General features: G+C 41.1%; 1 long non-coding RNA gene across 1 annotated transcript in view; it reads right to left on the minus strand.

The window, feature by feature from the left end:
- LOC132015205 (uncharacterized) overlaps window positions 1–16,828 on the minus strand; it is a 41,377-nt gene extending 24,549 nt beyond the window's left edge. Inside the window, exon 1 of the long non-coding RNA XR_009403584.1 lies at window positions 16,687–16,828. This is a non-coding gene — a long non-coding RNA (uncharacterized LOC132015205). The remainder of the gene's footprint in view (window positions 1–16,686) is intronic.
- Window positions 16,829–22,694: the final 5,866 nt, after the last annotated feature.

A 22,694-nucleotide genomic window follows, 5' to 3' on the forward strand; every position in this document is an offset into this window, starting at 1 on the left:
GGGTGGGATGCAGGTACACATGTGTGGGCTTCTGCATCTTGTTCCTTCCTTGGTCAGGTTGAGAAGATGGAACATGAGACTGAGAGGTTTTCCAACTCTATCCTTTCTCCTGGAGATACAGACAGTGTCTTCAAGTTTAGAAATAAGGACATGTCCCTACCTTTCCACAGTTTGCTATTGTTGACATTGCTGCCATAAACACTGGGGCAAACCATGTGAGACTCTTAACTCGAGGAAACAAAGTAAGGGTTGCCGGAGTCTAGGTGGATGGAGGGTCTGGGGTAATTGGATGATGGACATTAAGGAGGGCACTTGATGGAATGAGCACTGGGTGTTGTATGCAACTGATGAATCATTGAACCCTACCTCTGAAACTAAAAATACACTTTATTATAATACTAAATATTACTAATAATAATACTAATAATACTGTTAATTACTTGAATTTAAATAAAACTTTTTTTAAAAGAAAGAAGGGCACAAATTTTTCATTGAAAAAGAGCAGCCTTACTTCCTGGGGGTGTCAGTGTCACATTTCAGCCTCCGCAGGTGGAGACAAACTTCACCTCTGCAAGGAGACACATCATGTAGATTTGAAGTCACGTTCCACTACTGACTGCTGGTGGGACCTTGGGCAAGTTAGTTTCAGGAGATGTAACAATTGCACCTACCTCCCAGGATTCTTTTATTTTTTTTATTTTTTATAAACATATAATATATTTTTATCCCCAGGGGTACAGGTCTGTGAATCGCCAAGTTTACACACTTCACAGCACTCACCAAAGCACATACCCTCCCCAATGTCCATAATCCCACCCCCCTTCTCCCAACCCCCCTTCCCCCAGCAACCCTCCGTTTGTTTTGTGAGATTAAGAGTCACTTATGGTTTGTCTCCCTCCCAATCCCATCTTGTTTCATTTATTCTTCTCCGACCCCCTTAAGCCCCCGTGTTGCATCACCACTTCCTCATATCAGGGAGATCATATGATAGTTGTCTTTCTCTGCTTGACTTTTTCACTAAGCATGATACGCTCTAGTTCCATCCACGTTGTCGCAAATGGCAAGATTTCATTTCTTTTGATGGCTGCATAGTATTCCATTGTGTATATATACCACATATTCTTGATCCATTCATCTGTTGATGGACATCTAGGTTCTTTCCATAGTTTGGCTATTGTGGACATTGCTGCTATAAACATTCGGGTGCATGTGTCCCTTCGGATCACTACGTTTGTATCTTTAGGGTAAATACCCAGTAGTGCTATTGCTGGGTCATAGGGTAGTTCTATTTTCAACATTTTGAGGAACCTCCATGTTGTTTTCCAGAGAGGTTGCACCAGCTTGCATTCCCACCAAGAGTGTAGGAGGGTTCCCCTTTCTCCGCATCCTTACCAGCATCTGTCATTTCCTGACTTGTTACTTTTAGCCATTCTGACTGGTGTGAGGTAATATCTCATTGTGGTTTTGATTTGTATTTCCCTGATGCCGAGTGATATGGAGCACTTTTTCATGTGTCTGTTGGTCATCTGGATGTCTTCTTTGCAGAAATGTCTGTTCATGTCCTCTGCCCATTTCTTGATTGGATTATTTGTTCTTTGGGTGTTGAGTTTGCTAAGTTCTTTATAGATTTTGGACACTAGCCCTTTATCTGATATGTCTCTGATATGTCGTTTGCAAATATCTTCTCCCATTCTGTCAGTTGTCTTTTGGTTTTGTTAACTGTTTCTTTTGCTGTGCAAAAGCTTTTGATCTTGATAAAATCCCAATAGTTCATTTTTGCCCTTGCTTCCCTTGCCTTTGGCAATGTTTCTAGGAAGATGTTGCTGCGGTTGAGGTTGACGAGGTTGCTGTCTCTTCAGAAAGCCTGAACAGACCCATAATCAGTAAGGAGATTAAAACAGTCATTAAAAATCTCCAAACAAACAAAAGCCCAGGGCCAGACGGCTTCCCGGGGGAATTCTACCAAACATTTAAAGAAGAACTAATTCCTATTCTCCTGAAACTGTTCCAAAAAATAGAAATGGAAGGAAAACTTCCAAACTCATTTTATGAGGCCAGCATCACCTTGATCCCAAAACCAGACAAAGATCCAATCAAAAAAGAGAGCTATAGACCAATATCCTTGATGAACACAGATGCAAAAATTCTCATCAAAATACTAGCCAATAGGATTCAACAGTACATTAAAAGGATTATTCACCACGACCAAGTAGGATTTATTCCAGGGCTGCAAGGTTGGTTCAATATCCACAAATCAGTCAATGTGATACAATACATCAATAAAAGAAAGAACAAGAACCATATGATACTCTCAATAGATGCTGAAAAAGCATTTGACAAAGTACAGCATCCCTTCCTGATCAAAACTCTTCAAAGTGTAGGGATAGAGGGCACATACCTCAATATTATCAAAGCCATTTATGAAAAACCCACCGCAATATCATTCTCAATGGAGAAAAACTGAAAGCTCTTCCGCTAAGGTCCAGAACACGGCAGGGATGCCCATTATCACCACTGCTATTCAACATAGTACTAGAAGTCCTAGCCTCAGCAATCAGACAACAAAAGGAAATTAAAGGCATCCAAATTGGCAAAGAAGAAGTCAAACTATCACTCTTTGCAGATGATATGATACTATATGTGGAAAACCCAAAAGACTCCACTCCAAAACTGCTAGAACTTGTACAGGAATTCAGTAAAGTGTCAGGATATAAAATCAATGCACAGAAATCAGTTGCATTTCTCTACACCAACAACAAGACAGATAAAAGAGAAGTTAAGGAGTCAATCCCATTTACAATTGCACCCAAAACCATAAGATAGCTAGGAATAAACCTAACCAAAGAGGCTAAGAATCTATACTCAGAAAACTATAAAGTACTCATGAAAGAAATTGAGGAAGACATAAAGAAGTGGAAAAATGTTCCATGCTCCTGGATTGGAAGAATAAATATTGTGAAAATGTCTATGCTACTTAAAGCAATCTACACATTTAATGCAATTCCTATCAAAGTACCATCCATCTTTTTCAAAGAAATGGAACGAATAATCCTAAAATTTATATGGAATCAGAAAAGACCTCGAATAGCCAAAGGAATATTGAAAAAGAAAGCCAAAGTTGGTGGCATCACAATTCCGGACTTCAAGCTCTATTACAAAGCTGTCATCATCAAGACAGCATGGTACTGGCACAAAAACAGACATGTAGATCAATGGAACAGAATAGAAAGCCCAGAAATAGACCCTCAACTCTATGGTCAACTAATCTTCGACAAAGCAGGAAAGAATTTCCAATGGAAAAAAGACAGCCTCTTCAACAAATGGTGCTGGGAAAACTGGACATCCAAATGCAGAAAAATGAAATTGGACCATTTCCTTATACCACACATGAAAATAGACTCAAAATGGATGAAGGACCTCAATGTGAGAAAGGACTCCATCAAAATCCTTGAGGAGAACCTCCCAGGATTCTTGTGAGGGTTCAATAACATATGTATGTAAAACACACAATATAGCTCAGGGCTAGAGGGGAGTGGGGGGGAGGGAGAGAGAGAGAGAGAGAAAGAATAAGAAAAAGTCCCAAAGAAATTCAAAGCATTCAGTTGTATCTCAAAGTATGAAGAACTAGGGCATGTCCCAACAGCTAAAGGGCCTTCACAGGGCAACCTCAATCTTCAGAACTAAGAAGACCTACCATTTATGTAAATATTAAATAGCTCTTCACAATAAATATGCCAGGAAATAACCTAAACAATAGGAATCTCTGTTGTTCTTACTATTGCTTTATTAGTTAGCTACTTGGACCTTCCAATTCCATTTAATCTCTGCAGCGCTCAGCAGTCTGTTAATTCTCTTTGGAGACAGAAACAACCACCACCACCTCCCTGATTTACAGATTTCTAAACATTTCAAGACAGATAGTGTTCATTCTAATTCTGCACTGTGGATCTCACCTGACACTAACTTTGGTACATAATAGGTGCTCAATAAATACTTTTAATAAATTAATAAGATCTATTTTATGCCAGCTTCTTCATTCTGATAGATACTTCTGAAAGACAGATATGATCTATTACTCATTATTTGTTCCCTTGCCCCGTTCCCTCAAGTGATTGACATAGTATCCAGTGCATGGTAGGAGCTCTATAAATATTTGTTAAATGAATGAAGTATTAATGGCAGGACTGCCAACCCCCATAGCTTCAAATTCCTTCTGCTATCTCTTCAGGCCTCTTGCTACATAAATCTTTCATATCAGCGCATTAGAGTATTTGAGAATTTCCCATTCGAAAAGCTCACCAGAGAATGTTTCCCATAAAGAGGAATGGCCCCTCTATCACCTTATTACTCACTAAGTTCACCAGAAGTGCCATTTGTTGAATTCCCCAAGCTACTTCCTTTTCTGTTTTTTACTTTCCCTGCCACCATCTGCCCAGTTCTCAGAGGCCCTGCTCATTCTCTTCGAGCCACAAGCAGTCACTGGGAGCCAAATGCCTTCTGGTCCCACTGTAGCAAATCTCATGAGCTTCCCTGCTGCACCTTGGGCTGGAGAAGTTTCCATTTACCGAATCCAGTAAGCACCTTTAGAGCTCGATGACTCAGCAACTCATTTCTAACACTCAATCAACGCATGCTATGTTTCTGTCATGTGTTGGTTAAGTTTAACTTAAGACAAAGATTTCTTCACACTCTTACTCCATTTTGCTTCCATTTCCAAGGCTATCTGTGTTTGTGCGGAAACGAAATGGGCTTTCCACAGGCAGATGGATACTGGTGTTGTATTCGACAGGTGTCTACCTACTACCTATCTATCTTCTCATCTTTCTAGTCTTGTTTCTTCTCTCTGCAGAAACTTGTCTTTTATTTGTTTCAGTTCATTTCATCTCATTTTATTGCACTCATCTTTGTTAGCTACTCAAATCTATTTGAATTAATGTGGTTTATACAACTCAATGAATGTATACATATGAATGTATACAACACACACTCACTCACTCACTCGAGGAACAACACAAGAGAGTGAATGGCAGACAGCAGCAAGTATACACTAGTACACAGAAGGTTAATTTAAAGGCACATTCAAAATCATTGCTCTGAGGTTAGGAACACTGGCCTGAAGTCACATGACTGTTTAGTGGCAGAGTTAAAACAGGTTCTCAGGTCTTCTAACACCAAACCTCATGCTTCATCGCATCCTCCGTATCTTACCCAGTACTTAGTGTTAAGGCAAATATATGCAGTAATCCTTCTGGGCAGGTGACTCAACAGATGAGAAATAATCTGTCATCATAGGGCAAACACCATGTATCCTCTAACAGTTACACAAGCAAATGTCTGCCCTTAGTCATAAAGTCTTTTTTAATATATTTCTTTAGTCTAATGGAACTTAGGGTACTATTTGATTGGCTGAAAAACTCTCTAATTCTGAATCAATTCAATTTAAATTTATGTTTTTGAAACACTCATTTCTCTTTAAGAAGTATTTGAAGGAGCTTATAGTAGAAAAAAGAAAATTAATAAAATAGGACCCAAAAGGGAGATTCAGTCTTGAAAACAGTTGGTAGTCAGTGACAATAGTTGTTATCTTTGTGCTTTAAACATGGCTCTGAGCTTCCTGGAAGTCCAATCAAAACAGAAAACACAATTAGTTGTGTGGTTCTCTTTAGGGAGAAACAGAATCATATTTTCTCAGAAGAGAAGAAATTTCCTTATGTTAAATTCTGAGATAACTTTCTCACAGGGAGCAATATTTGGGGGAATGTAATAAATGGTATTTTCAATGACAATTCTCAGCTCCATCAAAATCCACACAACTTTTCTGCAGCAATTCCAGCAAAGAGACCAAGATGAAGTCTTAAATTATATGAGAAATATTCTGTGAGGGACCCAGCAATCAACTCGATCAAAGGGGAAAATGTAGGTAATCTAGAGAAAAGGGCAAATTACATGAGCCTTAAATTATTCTTCTTCAACTTTTCTTTCTTCCAGGCTCTGAACAAGTTGTAGATGTGATACAGTTCCAGGGCCTTACTCTCTAGCAAGAACACAGAGTGCAGTTATCCAGAAGACTGCTAATTGTGGGGCAAAGTTAAAATTTTGACAACATGTAAGCAGGTGTTAAATTTGATACTGCCTCGGGCAAACCGTCAAGCCCAGGCCAACTTCCTGCCTGAGTGAAAGACCTCTACCCAGAGACAGGTTAAACTTCCTAGTCAGGAAAAAGTAAACAACTCCATGCTGCCTTACTCAGGGCTGCCTCAGTTTCCTCAACTGCAGGATGGGAATAAGAGTTGGCCAACTCACAAAGTTGTCAGTGGAGAGTGACAGTGATAACATGCAAACATCCTTGGCACCTAGTGGATTCCCAATAAAATGCTACATGCATGAAAAAGTAAGTTTCAGTTGATACTATAGACTTCCACTGGATATGAACTATTCATCAGTCCAAAAGAGATCTCAAAACCAGCTTTAAAGGACCTGTGTGTTCTCCCTCCTTTTAACGTGTGGGTTGTATCATGGCTCCGGTCATCTAGAGCAGAAGTCACCAAACTACTGCCCTTACACCTAATCCAGCCCACTGCTTGTTCTTGTAAATAAAGTGTTATTGAAGCACAGCCACGCCCGTTCATTTACATATTGGCTACCACCTACTTTCCTGATGGACCAGACGCTGAATAGTTAAGACAGAGACCCTGTGGCCCATAGAGTCTAAAATATTTCCTACCAGGCCCTTTACAAAAAATGTTTGCTGACCTCTGAACAGAGCAAATGTCCTCTTAGATGCTGCACAGCATTTCAAACACGGAACATTCCAAACTATGTTTTTCACCTGAGCGTGCCCATGGATGAACATCCATGCCGACTTACCCTTCTCAACCTTAGATCCTGGTTCCTATCATGACTGCTCCCATCTTCTGAACCCAGTTAATGAATCAAATCCTACCATCTTCTTTTCCCTTTAAAAACTCTCACAGTCTACAGCCTTTCCATTCTACTCCCAAGGTGGTAGCCAGAGGGCAACTAGACCCGCCCTTTATTCTCCTCCCCTCCCCTCCCTCTCCTTCTTCTCCCCTCCCCCTTCCTTCCTCTCCCCACCATGACCCCCACACACACTCTGCTGACAGACCCTGCAATTCATCCTCCATACACCTGCCTGAGCCAGTGGCCTAAAATGCCATTTTTACCCTATTCCAAATCTGGCTCAAGAGTCTACAGTGGCTCCCACCTACCCTTTACACCAAGTGTGACTTCACTATCTTGGCTTTCATAGCAGTTTACAGCCTGGCTCCACAGCACATGTATAAGTCAAAGTCCCATTCCTTCCCCATCCACACGCAGCACTGTTGTCTGGCCCATTTCCATCAGCACCCACCTTGCTAAAAATCTCACCGCCGTTCTTCATTCCTACCACAGCCTCTGTTCTGGATTGCATTGAGTCCTCCAAATTCCATATGTTGAAGTCTGGACCCCTAGTACCTCAGAATATGACCCTACTTGGAATTAGGGTCATTGTGGATGTGATTAGTTAATAATGGAGTAAGATGGGCCTTATAAGTGTTTTTATTAAAAGAAAAAAAAAAAAAAAGGAGAAATTTGGAACCAGAGGCAGAGGGAAAATACCACGTGAACATCCAGATCAGGGGGATGTAAACGTAAGCCAAGAAATGCCAGAGGCGGCCAGCAAGCCACCAGAAGCTGGGACAGGGGCCTGGAACAGATTCTCCCTCATGGCTCTCAAAAGGGTCCAAATTTGCCAACACCTTGCTCCTGGACTTTTGGCCTCCAGAACTGTAGGACAATAAATTTCCACACTCTAAGCCCCATCTTTGTTAAGCAGCCCTGGCAAGCTAATACAGCCTCCTACATGCCCCAGGCTCAGAGGCTTCCTGGAATAAGATGGCCCTGAAGGCCCTGTGATATGTGGCCACAGAGAGGTGACAGGTAGAGAGGTCTGTGAACAGCAAGGGAGCAAATAGGGAACCCAGCCGACTGGGCCCTCCCTTCCCAAAGGAAACTCGGCCTGCTTCCTCACAAGCCTGCATGCTTTCCCAGATGTCACCTCATTCCTACCGGGTAAGAGGTTGAGCAGGATTGAGGAAAGCCCAGATCCGGAAATGCATTCCAGGGATCTGCCTTCCTTGCCTTGCTCCTAAATGTCCACTCTTCCCCTCCCTTCCTTTCCTCACTGAAGACTTAAGTCACAAGTTTTGTAAAAAGCAAGTTCTGAGCCAAGCAAATCCACTTCAGGAGTCCAGTGCCCGCCCTCGCCCTGCTTCTGTCCTGGAAGTCTGGACATCGAACTGGAGATGGCCGCAGTCCTTGAACGAAGGCCACCCGTGAGAGGCTGCCAAGACTCCAGTGTTGTCCAGGAACTTCAGGGAGCTAAATTGGGACCTATCAACTCATTAAGGAGACTTCTTGCAGGGAATGTGACCCTGGGGAATGAAGAGAGGCAGAGTGGAGCTCTGTGGCCCTGTTTTGCTCTTCTATGCAAGCCCACATGACGCTGGCTGGTTGCTGGTGAGAAAACAAAACCCCCTCCAAGTCACTTGACTCCAGGAGGCCAAAGGCCAAGCCAACCGTTCAGCTACCAAGTCATCACAGACTGTGTGTCTGAAAGTATATTATCCTCTTCCCCCAGGGACATCTGGTAAGTTCAAATGGCTTGGTAAACTTCTTATCTCAAAGGATGTAGAGCGAGCAGTGATCAGATTTTCTTAATTCCAGAGAAGAAAGAAAGACACTCACTTAAGTGAGGACATGGCTGATAAGGTGGAGGGAGAAGCAGTACCAGCTTCATGGGTATGGAGTATGTGCACAGGAGCCATGCATTTTTATTTTGCTCTGAATCCTAAAAATTATGTAAACAGTTCTGGGGAAAAATGTGTGTGTGTGTGTGTGTGTGTGTGCGCGCGCGTGTGTGTGTGTTTAGCCAGGAGGTGGGAGTTGATGATGAGTGATGAGTAGAGAAAGAATGGTCCAAATTCAACCTGGGAGTAAAGAATAATGAGAAGGCCAGTCTGTTCTGAGTATTTATATTTACTCAGGTTCAATAAAGTTGCCACAACACTGAATTCATGAACACTGAACAATGCATCGCTCCTAGGGGAAATACAAGGTTAGGTTCCTATGAGCCTCTGGTCCCAACATTTCATCAATTTATCCACATACAACCTACTTTTGTATGTGTTTCTGTTTAAAGACACCTTATTAAACATACATTATTGGTTCGTTAACATAAAACTCGCAGCCCACAGCTCTATAACTCAAGCGGGAACAAAGCTTATCTAACCCCTTTTCTCTACAAAACACACTGCAGCTGGTTTGCACTTGGGGGCACCAGACAGCACAGTGTTCAGGGGCCACTTTAAAGAGTGAAATCACCAGCAAAAAGCACAAAAGTGTGAAAACACGACACTACACTTACTGTGAAAAGGACATGTGTTTACACCCTGAGAGAGGAAACAAGGCAGATGTTGCCTCGTTTGCCCTCTGCTGGGAACACACCTGCCCAGTGACTCAATTCACCACTCTTCACGGGCCCACTAAATCTGCAAAACTGTCCCAAATATTGGTTGGGAGTTACAAATAATTCACAAGCCTGGAATCCACAAATAAGGAGGATTGAAGGTGTCTTCAATCAGGACGGGGGGCCTGACAATTTCTGCTTCATTACTGCTGCATGACCTTCAGCAAGTGATTTATCCTCTCCGTTGCTTTCCTCTTCTTCATCACTTGAATTTCTATTCAAACTTCAAGACACAAGAAGCACCATTTCCTTCATGAGGATTGTCCAACAACCTCAGTAGAAAATGAATTGTTTCTTTTTTTGTGGTCCCAAGTCACTATTTTTCCATGACATCTGCCCCGCATCTATTACTGTGCCTCAGATGATAGCCATGTTGTTGGAGCATGGGGCAGCTTTATCTACACACACTACACCGCTCCATCTTCCACCTCACCACCTTTAGTTCCACTGACCGCTACCTCCTGGCTCTCATGGCCAATGACTATCGCGTGGCTGTGCGCCAATCCCTGCTTTATGTCACCATCACAACAAGAAATGCCATTGGGGTTTTGTGCTTGGCACTTGTGTTTTTGGCATGCCTTTGTGATGAATTGTTCCTTTATCCTCAATATTCCTCATCTGTGCCCCTTCTGCCATTATAAAGATGATTTAATTATGCTTCAATGCAATTCATTGTTGATCTTCTCTTATTCCAGTAAGTAGATTATAAAATCTGTTAGGAGAGGGATTATATCTTATTCACCTTTATAGCCACAACACTAGTGAGCCACTTTCCACAATACAGGTGTTGAATAGGGATTTATTAATTTGAAATAGGAATAATAATTCTGGCTTTATCTATTATCATTTTTTAAATTGTAGTAAAACACCCTTGGCATAAAATTTATCATTAGGAGCATTTAGTACTTACAATGATGTACAACCATCACAGAATATTTCAACACCCCCCCAAGAATACAACAATCCCGTACAATAGTCATTCCCTAATGTCCCTGGCAAGTACTAATCTGCTCTCTGTCTCTATGGGTTTGCCTATTCTGGACATTTCAAGTAAATGGAATCATATAGTATGTGGCATTTGTGTCTGGCTTCTTTCACTTCACGTGATGATTTGGGAGTTCCATCATGTTGTATCATTACCAATACTTCATTCCTTTTTTATGGCTGAATAATATTCCATTGTGTGAATAGACCAAATTTTGTTTATTTCATTCATCAATCTATGGGCAATTGGGTTGTTTCTACTTTTGGCTTTTATGAGGAGTCTGCCACAATATTTTAATACTATGATTCACTATAGAAATGTTAGTGATAATGACTATTTTTGTTACACATAGGGACTGCCTGTTTACCAGTCCCCTTCCACACCCCCTCTAGACTATAAGGTCCTGAGGGCAAGGACTTTATCTTGCTCCCAGTGGATTCCCTAGGGTCTTGGCTAATTCTGGTGCAGAGTACATGCCTCAATAAATCTGCTGACTGATGAATGGTTTCTGCTTAGAGGTTTGACTGCCCTATCACAATAAATACAAGACATAGCAAAGCCCACTCTCCTAAAATCATAGAATATTAGATCCTGAAGAAGAAACCATTTGGTCCAAAATTGCCCTTGAATATTCTTGGCACCATCACTTTCTAGTTGTGTGACCTTGCATAAGTTTCTTAATCTGTTATTCAGATTCCTTATCTATAAAATAGAGGTAACAACTTAATCTACCCTCTAAAGCTCTTTTGATGATTAAGTGACTTAATACATATTCAATGCTGGTTATTAGGAATGAGGAATTAAGATCAAAAAGGGTAAGCAAATTATCCACCATTGCATAGCTAGTTAGAGGCAGAGCTGAGATTAGAACCCATATCTCTTAGCTTTCCCATCTCCCATGTGGTTGTTTGAAGGCTACTCAGAACCCATGGGGAACAGAGCTTCCCCCTATACTGGGATCAGTACTACTTCCACAATTATATTCTCTGGGGCAAATATCACCTTCCTTGAACAGGTAGCTTCCAAGCACAGTGGGCTTTTTTTTTGGTTTGGTTTGGTTTGGTTTGGTTTGGTTTGGTTTGGGGGCTTGCTTTTTGTTGTTATTGGCTTTGTTTTTATTTGTTTTTTTTTTTGTTTGTTTGTTTGTTTTGCTTTTGCCTCCTTCCACATTCCAAATCTAAGTTTTTGCCTACCTCAGGAAAATAGGACATCTCTTGGAAAGGGGCAATACAAACGAGCACATTAAGTCTACTAAGAAGTTTTAAGAAGCTCTACATCTAGATCCCTGCTCACCCAGCAGTTCCAGAGCATAAGGAAATAAGAAATCTTTTCTCAGCAGAGAATCTTACCATACTTGGAATGCCAAAACAAACATAGTGTTTTTGCAAACACTGGCCTCAATTGTCACCCTTGACATCAAATGAAAGAATTTTGTCTAGCTTATTCACTAGAACAGTACCTGGCAACAAATGCTTTTTGTTGAAGAAATGAATAATTTTAATGAAAATAGCTACTTGGAATTTGAGGTATTGGCCACTGGTGGAGAAGAAGCCCACACATCAGCTGCTGGGTCTTCACTCTAATTGTCCCCAAGCAGAATACACCCTGTTGAGTTGGCTTTTTCACAAGAAGAAGACTCCCATCCACCAGGCTACTGGCCTCTTGCTTTCCAAGATGGCGAGTCTTTGTCAGAGCAACTCAAGAATGTAACTCCAGTCACTGCTACCTGGTTCACTAGACACCTTCCCCAGGTTACCAATGTTTCCAAAGGCAACAGTCTTCATGACTTCCACATAAAAATCAGGTCCCCTTATAGATCTGATTTGAGTCAACAGCTTAAATGAGTCTAACCTGAACACCCATCAGTGAATGAACTCCCTTTCACTGGGACCTGCCAGTCCTTCTGGGCTTATCTAGGCAGTAGCCAAGAGCTCTAGGGAAAGGGAAGGCTGCTTCAACTTTTCCTGGCAAAGGGGCCTTCCTTTTTAGAAACTTTAGCTCAGCTAAGTGGAGACACCTGGTGTTTGTTGTTGCAACTTCAAGAACAATACATCAAAGGCTCCAGGCAGAAAGTCAGGCTCCTCCTAAAAATTGCATCATCACAAAGACCGTTGGAGAAGAGGAAATGCAAATGGCTGGCCATCTCACGCCTAGGAGACTTTCTTCCTTCTCATATTTTCTAGAGTCTCTGGTTTTCCTCCATACTTTTATTTTTAAAACATAGGGGAAAACGCAATTACAGGGCACCCAAATTTTGTGAGCCGCCAGGCAGGAGGAGAAAGCCTCCTTCCTGATTGTTTCTTTTTGTCAGGTGTCGTATCAGAGCGCTAACTTCTGAGCGCTAACTGGCAATACTTAATAAGTAGCCGGAGTACCAGAGTCTCCCACCCCACCCCCAATTTTTTAAGTCTATACAAGGCCAAAAGAATATTAAAGTTTCACTGTGGAAGAAATATGGCCACTGCCAAGAACTGATTAGTCATAAAATCCACAGCATTATCATCATCCATCACTGCCTTTCTTTTAATGACTGAATAAAGAGAGAAGACATCAAAGTTTTCAAAATAAGGTTATAAAAACGCTGTACACAGATGAGGCCTCCAAATATTTTGATAGAACCTGAACAAAAAAAATACAGAAAAATCATTGAAACAAATCACAAAACATATGTTGTTATGTTTTGCTCTAAAAACCATGAAGTTTATCCAGAACCCTATTATGGTAACTGCTTAGCTTTTCATGCATTCCTAAATTACCATGTAATCTAAAACCTTGTTTTCAGTTGCCCTATATTGGAAAGTCCCTTAAAATAATCAGGATGATTACAGGCTAGTATTCAGAAAGAAACTTGTTTTTATTATAGTAAATGAAAGTGTTATTTATCAGGCAGGCTCCTTTAAAAAAAAAAAAAAAAACTACCTCAGAAACACAATGTATTCAGGAAATACCTAAACCAAGGATTGCATTTTGGGCTCTCTACATTTTTAAACACATGGATAGTTGGTGTAAAAATATGTTCTTTTCCTGCAGGGACTTGACTGTAATTAGTGTATGCCAAAACTCTCTCACAGAGATTTCATTGTCTTATCTACTTACATCATCTTAATGCGATTTTATTTTACTTTGTCAAAGTCATATTAATGTAAATGTGTTCTTGATAGCAAACAGAGTTCTTTTTTATGCAAAACAGGATTCAGCTGACTAATAAAACAGCTTGCAGTCTATTAGACTATAACAGTAATGTGCTTATTTTGTTTCTCAAATCAAGACTGTGTCAGAAAGCTATAGACAGAGATTTGTCTTGTTTTTCACAATAATTGCTAGGGTGGGGTTACATTATGATCTTTAAATGAATAGTATCGCTTAGAACAAACACTTCATATATCTTTTATCTTTCCCTGCATACAGTTCTGAGTTTTCTTTGAAAATGCTGCGCTACTTTTCCACATAAGTCATCAGAATGTTTCCAAAGAATTTTAACTGCCAGATTAATTATATCTTGCAAACAAAGATAGATTGCTTACATTCTTTATTCAGAATTCCTGCCAGTATGGAGCAACTGGCAACAAATTAATTTCTTTTGCAACCATGCAAAATGTTTTGCTATGAAAAGCTCTGGAAGGTAAATGGATCCTTTAAAAAAAAAAAAAAAAAAAAGGCAGGTTGCTCATTCTGAAAGGCTAATCTGTAAGCAAAGAACAGAGGATTAAATGAACTTCATGCTCTCCACCCCCCCTTTTTAGCATCTATGTTATAGCCTTCCGTTAATGTATTCAGTTAATTAAGTATTGCTGTGACCTGGTGGCAATTTTTGAAATCCAGGGAATTTTTCCCCCTCTAAATTCTGCCTCCCCCACAGAGCAGAATATAATCTGTTTCCAGTCAGTCTGTTTATGTCAGCTGTGCCTCTACTACAAGCCTCTAAAATGTTTTAATAAATTTATCAACCAAAAAATATTACAAACATTTCATTTCCTTTGATTCAGACACACACACATACACACACACACACACACACATACACGCAGGCCTCTGCCTTCATTGCAAATTCTTGCTGGTATGAATCATTCTAAGTAATATTTGCTTTAACTTTCGTGTGGTTCTACAAACAACCTTTATATGGCTGGACTTCAAAGCTAGGAGAAATAAAGGTTAGAAATGTGATAGGAGTAATCTATTATTAGGCATGAAACATTAAACCACTTTTAGCTATAAGTCTTAAAACCTGAATAATCTAGGTTTTTAATGTAGTGCATATTTATGGTGCTTTCCTTACACAGGCATTTATCACAGGGAAGTGTTTGGAGGAGAAATATTTTCCATTGCACTATGCGTCACAATTTGGTTTAATTTTTCCTAATATTTAATTTAGAAAAACGGTAATATTATAACAGGGTTCTCATGTTTCCTTGCCAAAATGCTTGGTGTTCCTCACAGAGTAAAATTAATGCTACCAGCCTGCTGACCTGTAAGTCAGGTTTCAGTAAAGTAGGCACAGAGCCGGGAGAGCAGAGGAAGGGGGTGAGTTAGGGTGGGTAGGGAGATAAGATCTCTTTCTTTGACTAGAAGGAATAAAAAAGGGGGGGCTTAGAGGAATGTCTCAACCCACTCATGCCATCAAATGACAGAAAATAAGCTGAACGTGTATTTGAGCTGGGGAGTGTTTGAAAACATTTATTAGCTCCATCCAGAACGACTTGCACTACAGGAATGTTAATTGTTAAAATCTGTACTGCAGTGATTTCTTGAAGCCGGGGGGCTGCATGGGGTGGAAATTCAGCTCCTTGTTTCTCTTTTTCCTCCACATATATTTGCTCTTAAAACAAAACAAAACAAAAAAACTCATGTTATGAAATAAGTCCATGTCAGATGGGGAGCTTCCTAGCACAAGGGAATGCAAAACAGTGTTAAGGATATATGCATATGCAGGAACAAAAAAACAACATTGGTAACATTTTGTTCTTGATTTAATTTGTGCTCCTAATACAGTAGATTAAAAATAAGTCCAAATGTTAAACACATTAGTATTCAGTCACTACCCATGTGCCAGGAAAGCAGCTATCACTTTGGACCTGGCCCGACTCTCTCTGGAATTTTGAGGAGACAGGAAATCTGACCCCCAGGAAATCTGAGTCCCCAAGTCCATCAATGACCCTACAGTTTGAGGATTCCTCATTTTCATCTGCTGATTAAATCCCAGAAGCTACTTCACATCTTCTCACACTGTGTCAAAACTGGGGTCTCTCAACAAAGCTGAAAGAGAGTATTGGCTTGGAAAGAGGGAGGGAAAAAATGGCTAACAACCAGCCACAAGCAAGATACTTTTCAAGGAAAATTCAAGTTAAATTGTAGTCTATTTGACAATTATTTTTGAGATTTATGTCCTTTAAGAAGGTTCGTGTAAGTCCCACCTCCCACTCCCCTAGAATTTTATGACTGGGGCTAAAGATAGGATTGAATCCCTATATGCCTGAACTAGAAGACATTCCAGAGATCACAGCACTCTCTTCCTCCGTGGGTGATGCCCAGGGAGATTAAAGACAGGGCGTGACCAACATCCTACGTGAATCTGGCCCTTTTACTAGACATGAAACCCAAGCTCTGGTTCCCCCAACCCTGTCTGTTGTGTGATACATACCATACTGCCCTTTCACTTTGTTCAACAACAAAACAAAACAAGGCAAAACAAAACCAAAAAATGAAGTTAAACCCATGGGTAAGAAAAATAATATATTTCTTGAGGTAATTACAGCAATGGCTCTTTACCTAATCTGTGTGTTATTCCACCTGTATTTTTTTTTTTTTAAAGATCTGTTTATTTTACAGAAAGAGAGAGTAAGCTGGGGGAGGAGCAGAGGGAGAGGCAGAATATTAAGCAGACTCCCCACTGAGCTTGGAGCCCGATGTAGGGCTCCATCTCAGGACCCCGAGATCATGACCTCAGCCAAGATCAACAGTCAGATGCTTAACTGACTGAGCCATCCATGAGTCCCACACCTCTGTGTTTTTTAAGAATAAGCATAGCTTCTTTTTTTTTTTTTTTAAACGAAAATAGCAACTCTACAGTTCTTACCCCTCCTGCCCTCACACACATCCTCCTCCCCCAACTTCCCCTGCTCCCTCTCCAGTGTACTTTTTTGTGGTCTTTGGTCAATCTGGTTTAATAGGTTACCTGTTGCTGTTACTCTCGCTTCACACAGAAATGAAGCTCTCTGCTGCGATGTGCTTTCTGGAAGCAGAAGCATATGAGGCTGTGACATTTGTAAATCTAGGAAGTAATCGCTCCCAAAAAGCAATGCGGAGAGCTGCAGATCTTGCCGGAAAGGAAAAGAGTTAATTGAAACTATTTGGGGCATGCAGTATTGAACAAGGAGACGGTTTCTGAGCAACACATATCTAAACGTGGCTTGCCAAAGACCTGCACACTTTTAATTTGCTCTACAAATTTGGTTAGCCCTATAAAGTGCAAATATCAAACACTGGTCATAGAGAGCATTAAACATTAACCAACTGAGACCTTAAAGACTGGGGTAGGACATTATAAAATTAGAGAAGAAAGATAGACCAGGCAACTCTGGGAAATTAGGTTAAAACTCCAAAAAAGAATGTTTGTTGGCAGAGTAAAAATAAAGTAAAAACTATTTTGAGACTGGTAACCATTTGTCTCTGTAGACAGGCCATTTCCCCCTCTGAGATTATATTTTTAAAATCAGGCAAACCTACCAAAGTCTATTTGATTTTCTGATTATTCTTTAAGATGCAATGTCTTACTAACCAAATGAACCCTGAAGAGGGATATTTCAATTGCCCTTCCCAGACCCATTACCTTACCTGGAACTGTGCATTTTATCCATTCGTGTGTTGATGTGGTTTCCATGTTGCTTTGTTGGGGGTTCAAATTCTGTAGAGGTTCGATAAACTCTTGTCAAGCAGCAAAATAAAAATGCTCTTTAACGCAGTAAGAATGGCTCCCAGGTTCACCCATTCAGATTGTTAGATAAACCCTAACACAAAAACCTGCTTGAGTCCCAGATGTACTATCTTCTCCACAAGGGGAATAAGCACTTCCTTTGAAATAGTAGGATTCAGAAAAAGGAGAATAATACCATATTTAAGTACCTTTTTCTCTGAGTATCCTTTGGCCCTGCAGGCCTCACAAAGTAAATCCCTGCACAGTAAGAACAGTTTTCTCTCAGGAGAAATTTGGTACAGTATTTCTTTGATATCTATTAAGTGTCTAGGATAAAGTAGGTGACAGCTCTCAATAGCCCCACATAAGACATAGGAAGGCTGAAGTAAAAATAAGTTAAACCACTACTAGACCAAGAATTAACTCCTAAGACAATTTAAATATGGCTGTTTATCTTCATAAGATTAAAAATACCTACTCACGACAGAACAAAAGAATCCTTAGGAGCCCTGTCTTAACTCGGGTTGCCTGAAAAGTAGCCCCTGAGACAAGGATTTGAGTGAAGACATTGATTTGGGAGGCAAAAGAAAAACTAGTCAAGAACAAGGGAAATGAGATTGGATAGGGAAGCCAGCCAATACGAGATGTACTGACGAGCCAACTACCACCGTGGACAACGGGTGCAAACTCTGAGAGCCAGTGCAGAATACACATGTCGGTGTTATCCCACCACAGAGGGGGCAGCCGGGGTATTTAGAGACCAGCTGCCATCAGTCTTCAGAGGAAGTTGTTACTGAGAGGCACTCACTCGGGGACATAGAAGAGCTGGCCACGCAGGCCGACAAAGCCGGTTTTAACGGTGACCAAAGGAAGCTCTCAAGCAAGGAAATGCAGGAGATGGCAATTATTACACAAGGCACCAGGATGAGAGACTATGGGCAGGGCCCTCAAAGGCCCCTTTGGTGGACTTTAAGTATCAGCCCTAACTTCCAAGAAGTTCAACAGTCACTCTTTGTTGTGTTTAATAGAACAGCTAACACAACGGAGGGACTTAATCAATATTTGTCAAATATTGGAAGGACAGAATAAAATATCAGTTAATGATTTTTTTTTAATGATTCACATAAATACCTTATGCTCTATTCAGTATTGAATATTTTTTTCCTAAAGAAGCTATATAGTATGAGCTCAGGCTTGGTATCAGACAGGCCAGAGTTTAAACCCCATTTCTGTCCCTTTCAAGCTGTGAGAGCATGAGCACACTACTCTTCTTCTAGTCTTGGTTACTCCATTGGCAAGGTGCCTATTTCATAGTATCAAATGATACGAGGTTAGAAAAGTAAGAGATACAAGGATTGGTACAGTAACGGATGCATACTTAGTACTCAATGCTACTCTAAGGACTCAAGAGTCAGTTCTCTGACTTCAAATCCCACTTGGGCCATCAACGACCCAGCTATCTTCAAGCAAGTCTTCCAGCCTTCTGACGCAAACTTCCTCATCTTAAAAGTGGAGACAAAAGTTGTCTGCTGCTCATTCCCCAGAGACTGAGGCCCTGAGCAGATATCATGACAGGGATAAGTCACACTGATGAAGCATGTCATAGGTTACACAAACCTTATATATACGTGTCATCTCATTTCCAAACAGGAAAGGATTCTGGATTTACATATCATTCTTCCAATTTAAGGGAGTGCTTCTCCATTTCTCCAAATGTCCCCCCCCCCCACCGGTTCTAATTTGTGCTTAGATTATGTCATAGACCATGAAATGATCCAAGGACCTAGACGAAATCCACACAGGTACCCTGAGGAAATGCGGTTTGACTCCTCTCCTCAGTGCTTGGTGAGGCTGACCATGTGGGGAGACTGGTATTCAGCAGGGGCATGCCGAAGTGGATTTTATAAGTCTATGTCAGGATTGAGTGTTAATAAAGATTCCAAATGAGCCAAGAGTAGAATTCATACCAGCAGTCACTGAACCAATGAAGTCATGGGGCAGGGGGTCTGAGTGGGCTTGTCTGCGATGGGGAGGTAAGGTAGGCCTCATGCACACAAAACCCGAAGACAGAAGCTTAAAACTTTGCCTGAGGATGATCCCAACAGAATGTCTGAGCCGTTGTTATGTGTCGGGTACGGTAAAGGATACACAGATGAACCTCCTTTTATTTCTATTTCCCGGTTGATAAGATGGAGGCTTAGAAGAGGAAGTTACTTGCCTTGGTTATGCAAAACCATGGGCCGGCACAGCCTGATGCCAAAGAGAGGTTGATTTGAGAGAGAAAGAGAGAGCAGGCATGGTGGCCGGGGCAGGGGAAACACTGGCTTTCTACAACATTGTAGAATTGATAACATTCAAAATAAAACTATAATAGTAAACACCAAATAAAGAAAATCTATTTGATAATATATATTTATTAACTTTCAATATCCTGAGGGAAAAAAGCATTTTACAACAAATGAATGGAATGAACATTTGAATCAAGAGTACACTCCACAAGAGAAAACAAAGTCATGGCCACAGCTCTCCAAACGCCATTGTTCCAAGTCATTGCTAAGGTTTGCGCAAGAAATTAGGCAGGTTAACACAAATAAATTTAAATAATTAGTCCAGTTTCCTTCATAGTATCTCAATGAGCTCACTTTAATATAAGGGGAATCTAATAATTGCTCACTTACTATTCATTTGCTGAGCACTTACTTCGTGGTAGGACACTGACTCAGTGCCCTACCTAGCTTGTCCCCTGTATTCCTCACCACATCCTTCTGGGGTAGGGGTTCTGAGTTTCTCCTTTTACAGATGTGAAACTGAAGCTCCAAAAGGTTGAAGAACTTCTCCAAGGTACCATTAAACCTAATGAATGGAAGCTTTGAGATCCAAATCCCGACTCCCTGGTTGTAGGACCAATACGCGCCTTATCCAGAGTGCTTGGCTATCTCTGGAACCTTGAATTCTAGTGATGGAAAAGTACCCACTTTTATTTAGGCATTCCCTATTACATGGGACAAATATGGGCTTTTAAGTATTATAAACAACTTCTTTTTTTCAATGTACTTGAGCAAACTCAGTTCCTAGGAATTCTTGAGAAGAGAGTTTACGTTCCAAAACAAAACAATGCTTCCTAAAATGAGCCTGTTCATGACATAATTGTATAAAGAAGTCCAATATACAATTGCATACAATATATGATCCCAATTTCATACACATTTTTTAAACTTTTGATAAATATATATTTGTAAAACTATACCTTCAAAAATCACCCTATTTCATATGCAAGTTTATAATCTTGACACTTAACCTTATTTTATGAGTATACAATCTCCATAAAATTCAGCATGGAATAAAACTCTAGAAATACAGTACAACTCAAAACATGATCTCTATTTCCTCTTATCTAAAAGAACAATTATTATACTATTACCAGGGGAAAAAATGAGCATTAGTATTTTCTTTTTCACCATTATCAGGGATAGAGCTGGGCTTTTCTCATCTATTATCTCAACTAATATCCACAACAAGCTTGTGATGTAGCTATTGTTTTGCCCATTTTATTAATAAGGAAGCAAGATTCAGAAAAATTAGGTGGCTGTCCCAGAGTCATATGACTACAACCTGGCAGAAACATGATTCCTACTCTTTCTTATTCCAGGCTGAGAGCTTTCTGCACTACAATATGACCATCTTACAAATTATTTTTCTTGGCATCTATACATGTCTCCATGACAAGATGATTTCCTGAGATACTAATTTATGCTATGTTCCTGATTTTATAGGATACTGGAAGGAAGAGGCATTTTCTCCACCCTAAATCAAAACTGTGGAGAGGAATCATCCCAAGACAGGAGAGATTCCTAGGGCAGAGGTGACCTACAAGTGGAAAGGGACGGACAGGGTGTTGGGGTTGTTGAAGGTATGGATGGGATACCGGCTCTCCAGGGAGGCTGCCTACAAGGCCCCCAATCCAGTCATTTTGCCCAAAGATCCTGCTGCTTCACCTTAGCCCATGGCAAATAAGGCTGCCCACCTCTGAAACAAGGAATCCCAGGATTGCTCAGAGCATAACTAGAAAACCTCCACCCTAAAGAATTCAATGAGTGGAACTTTCTCCTCTGTCAGGTCAGGGCTCAGACTTTGGAGCAATGCGTTTACTCAAACACAGGCACGAAGCCCATTTCACCAGGGTCTCTGAGGTGTTGAACTCATGGGCACCATACCAGGAAATTCATCCTCGTTGGCGAGACAGCATGAGGAGCAAACTGTGGTGAATACGCCCATAGTCCCCTGCTCCTGTTTCTTTCAAAAGTTTCTCCTGGGGCAATAGGGTTGCCATTTGGACTGGCCAGAGCCCACCATCCAGCAGAAAGGAGCTGATTTCCGGTAGCCTGTGGGCCACGTGCGCCATGCCCTCCCCACAGAAGCCACGTTTCAGCCCCATCAGCTCCTCCTCTAGCTTTGCCCCCCCACTCTGCACCACGTGGGCTCCACGCCGATCATTTAGCAATAAATAGAAAATGCAAGGAAACTCCTCCCGGAAGTCTCCTTTTCATTTACAACATGGAGATTTCATTGCTTGTGCCATGGCTAATAGCAGGCCACAAAGTGGCACGGCAGTTGCCCGAGTCCATTCTGTGCGCAGGCGCTTCACCCTCGGGAGCGGGGCTGGTCCGTGGTGAGCGCATGTGTTTTGAGGCTGTTTTATGGCACATGGTCAGGAACTCAGGTGCTGGGCCTCTTTAACTCCAGCTTTCAGCAGCTGCCTTGGCACTTCCCTTTCACATAATTAAACACCCTATGCTACTTAACAGAGTTATAAGTAGCACATCAATAAAGCAATAAATAATTGTATTCAGGAACACTCCAGAGCCATCACGCATTAACCAGCAGCTGTGAGCAATAGTTTTGATTAATCAATAAAGTTATATAATAGGAAAGCAAAAGTCAGGCCGGGCCCGGGGAGGAAGCAGCCAGACTCCGCAGCCGTGAAGGAGTCTTATCTCTGAGGTAACTTGCAGACAGAATATCAATTGGAAGCACTAGCCCAGGGACTAAGTGCAGCAGCAGGAATCCCCACCTCCAGAAACTAGTTAAAAATGCTAGTTAAAAACAAAGAAGCGGGACAATTCAGCTCTAAGGCAGGAGGGCTGCCTACTGAGAATATGGAGGGAGGGCCCCATAAAAGCAAAGTGCTTCAACCTCAGAAAACAAATCCTGGCAGCTGAGCAAGAGGGGGAGCAAGGAGCAAGGAGGGGGATCATGACGGGCCTGCATCC

The sequence above is a fragment of the Mustela nigripes genome, chromosome 4 (genome assembly GCF_022355385.1).
Source record: "Mustela nigripes isolate SB6536 chromosome 4, MUSNIG.SB6536, whole genome shotgun sequence".
In the NCBI taxonomy this organism is placed as follows: Eukaryota; Metazoa; Chordata; class Mammalia; order Carnivora; family Mustelidae; genus Mustela; species Mustela nigripes.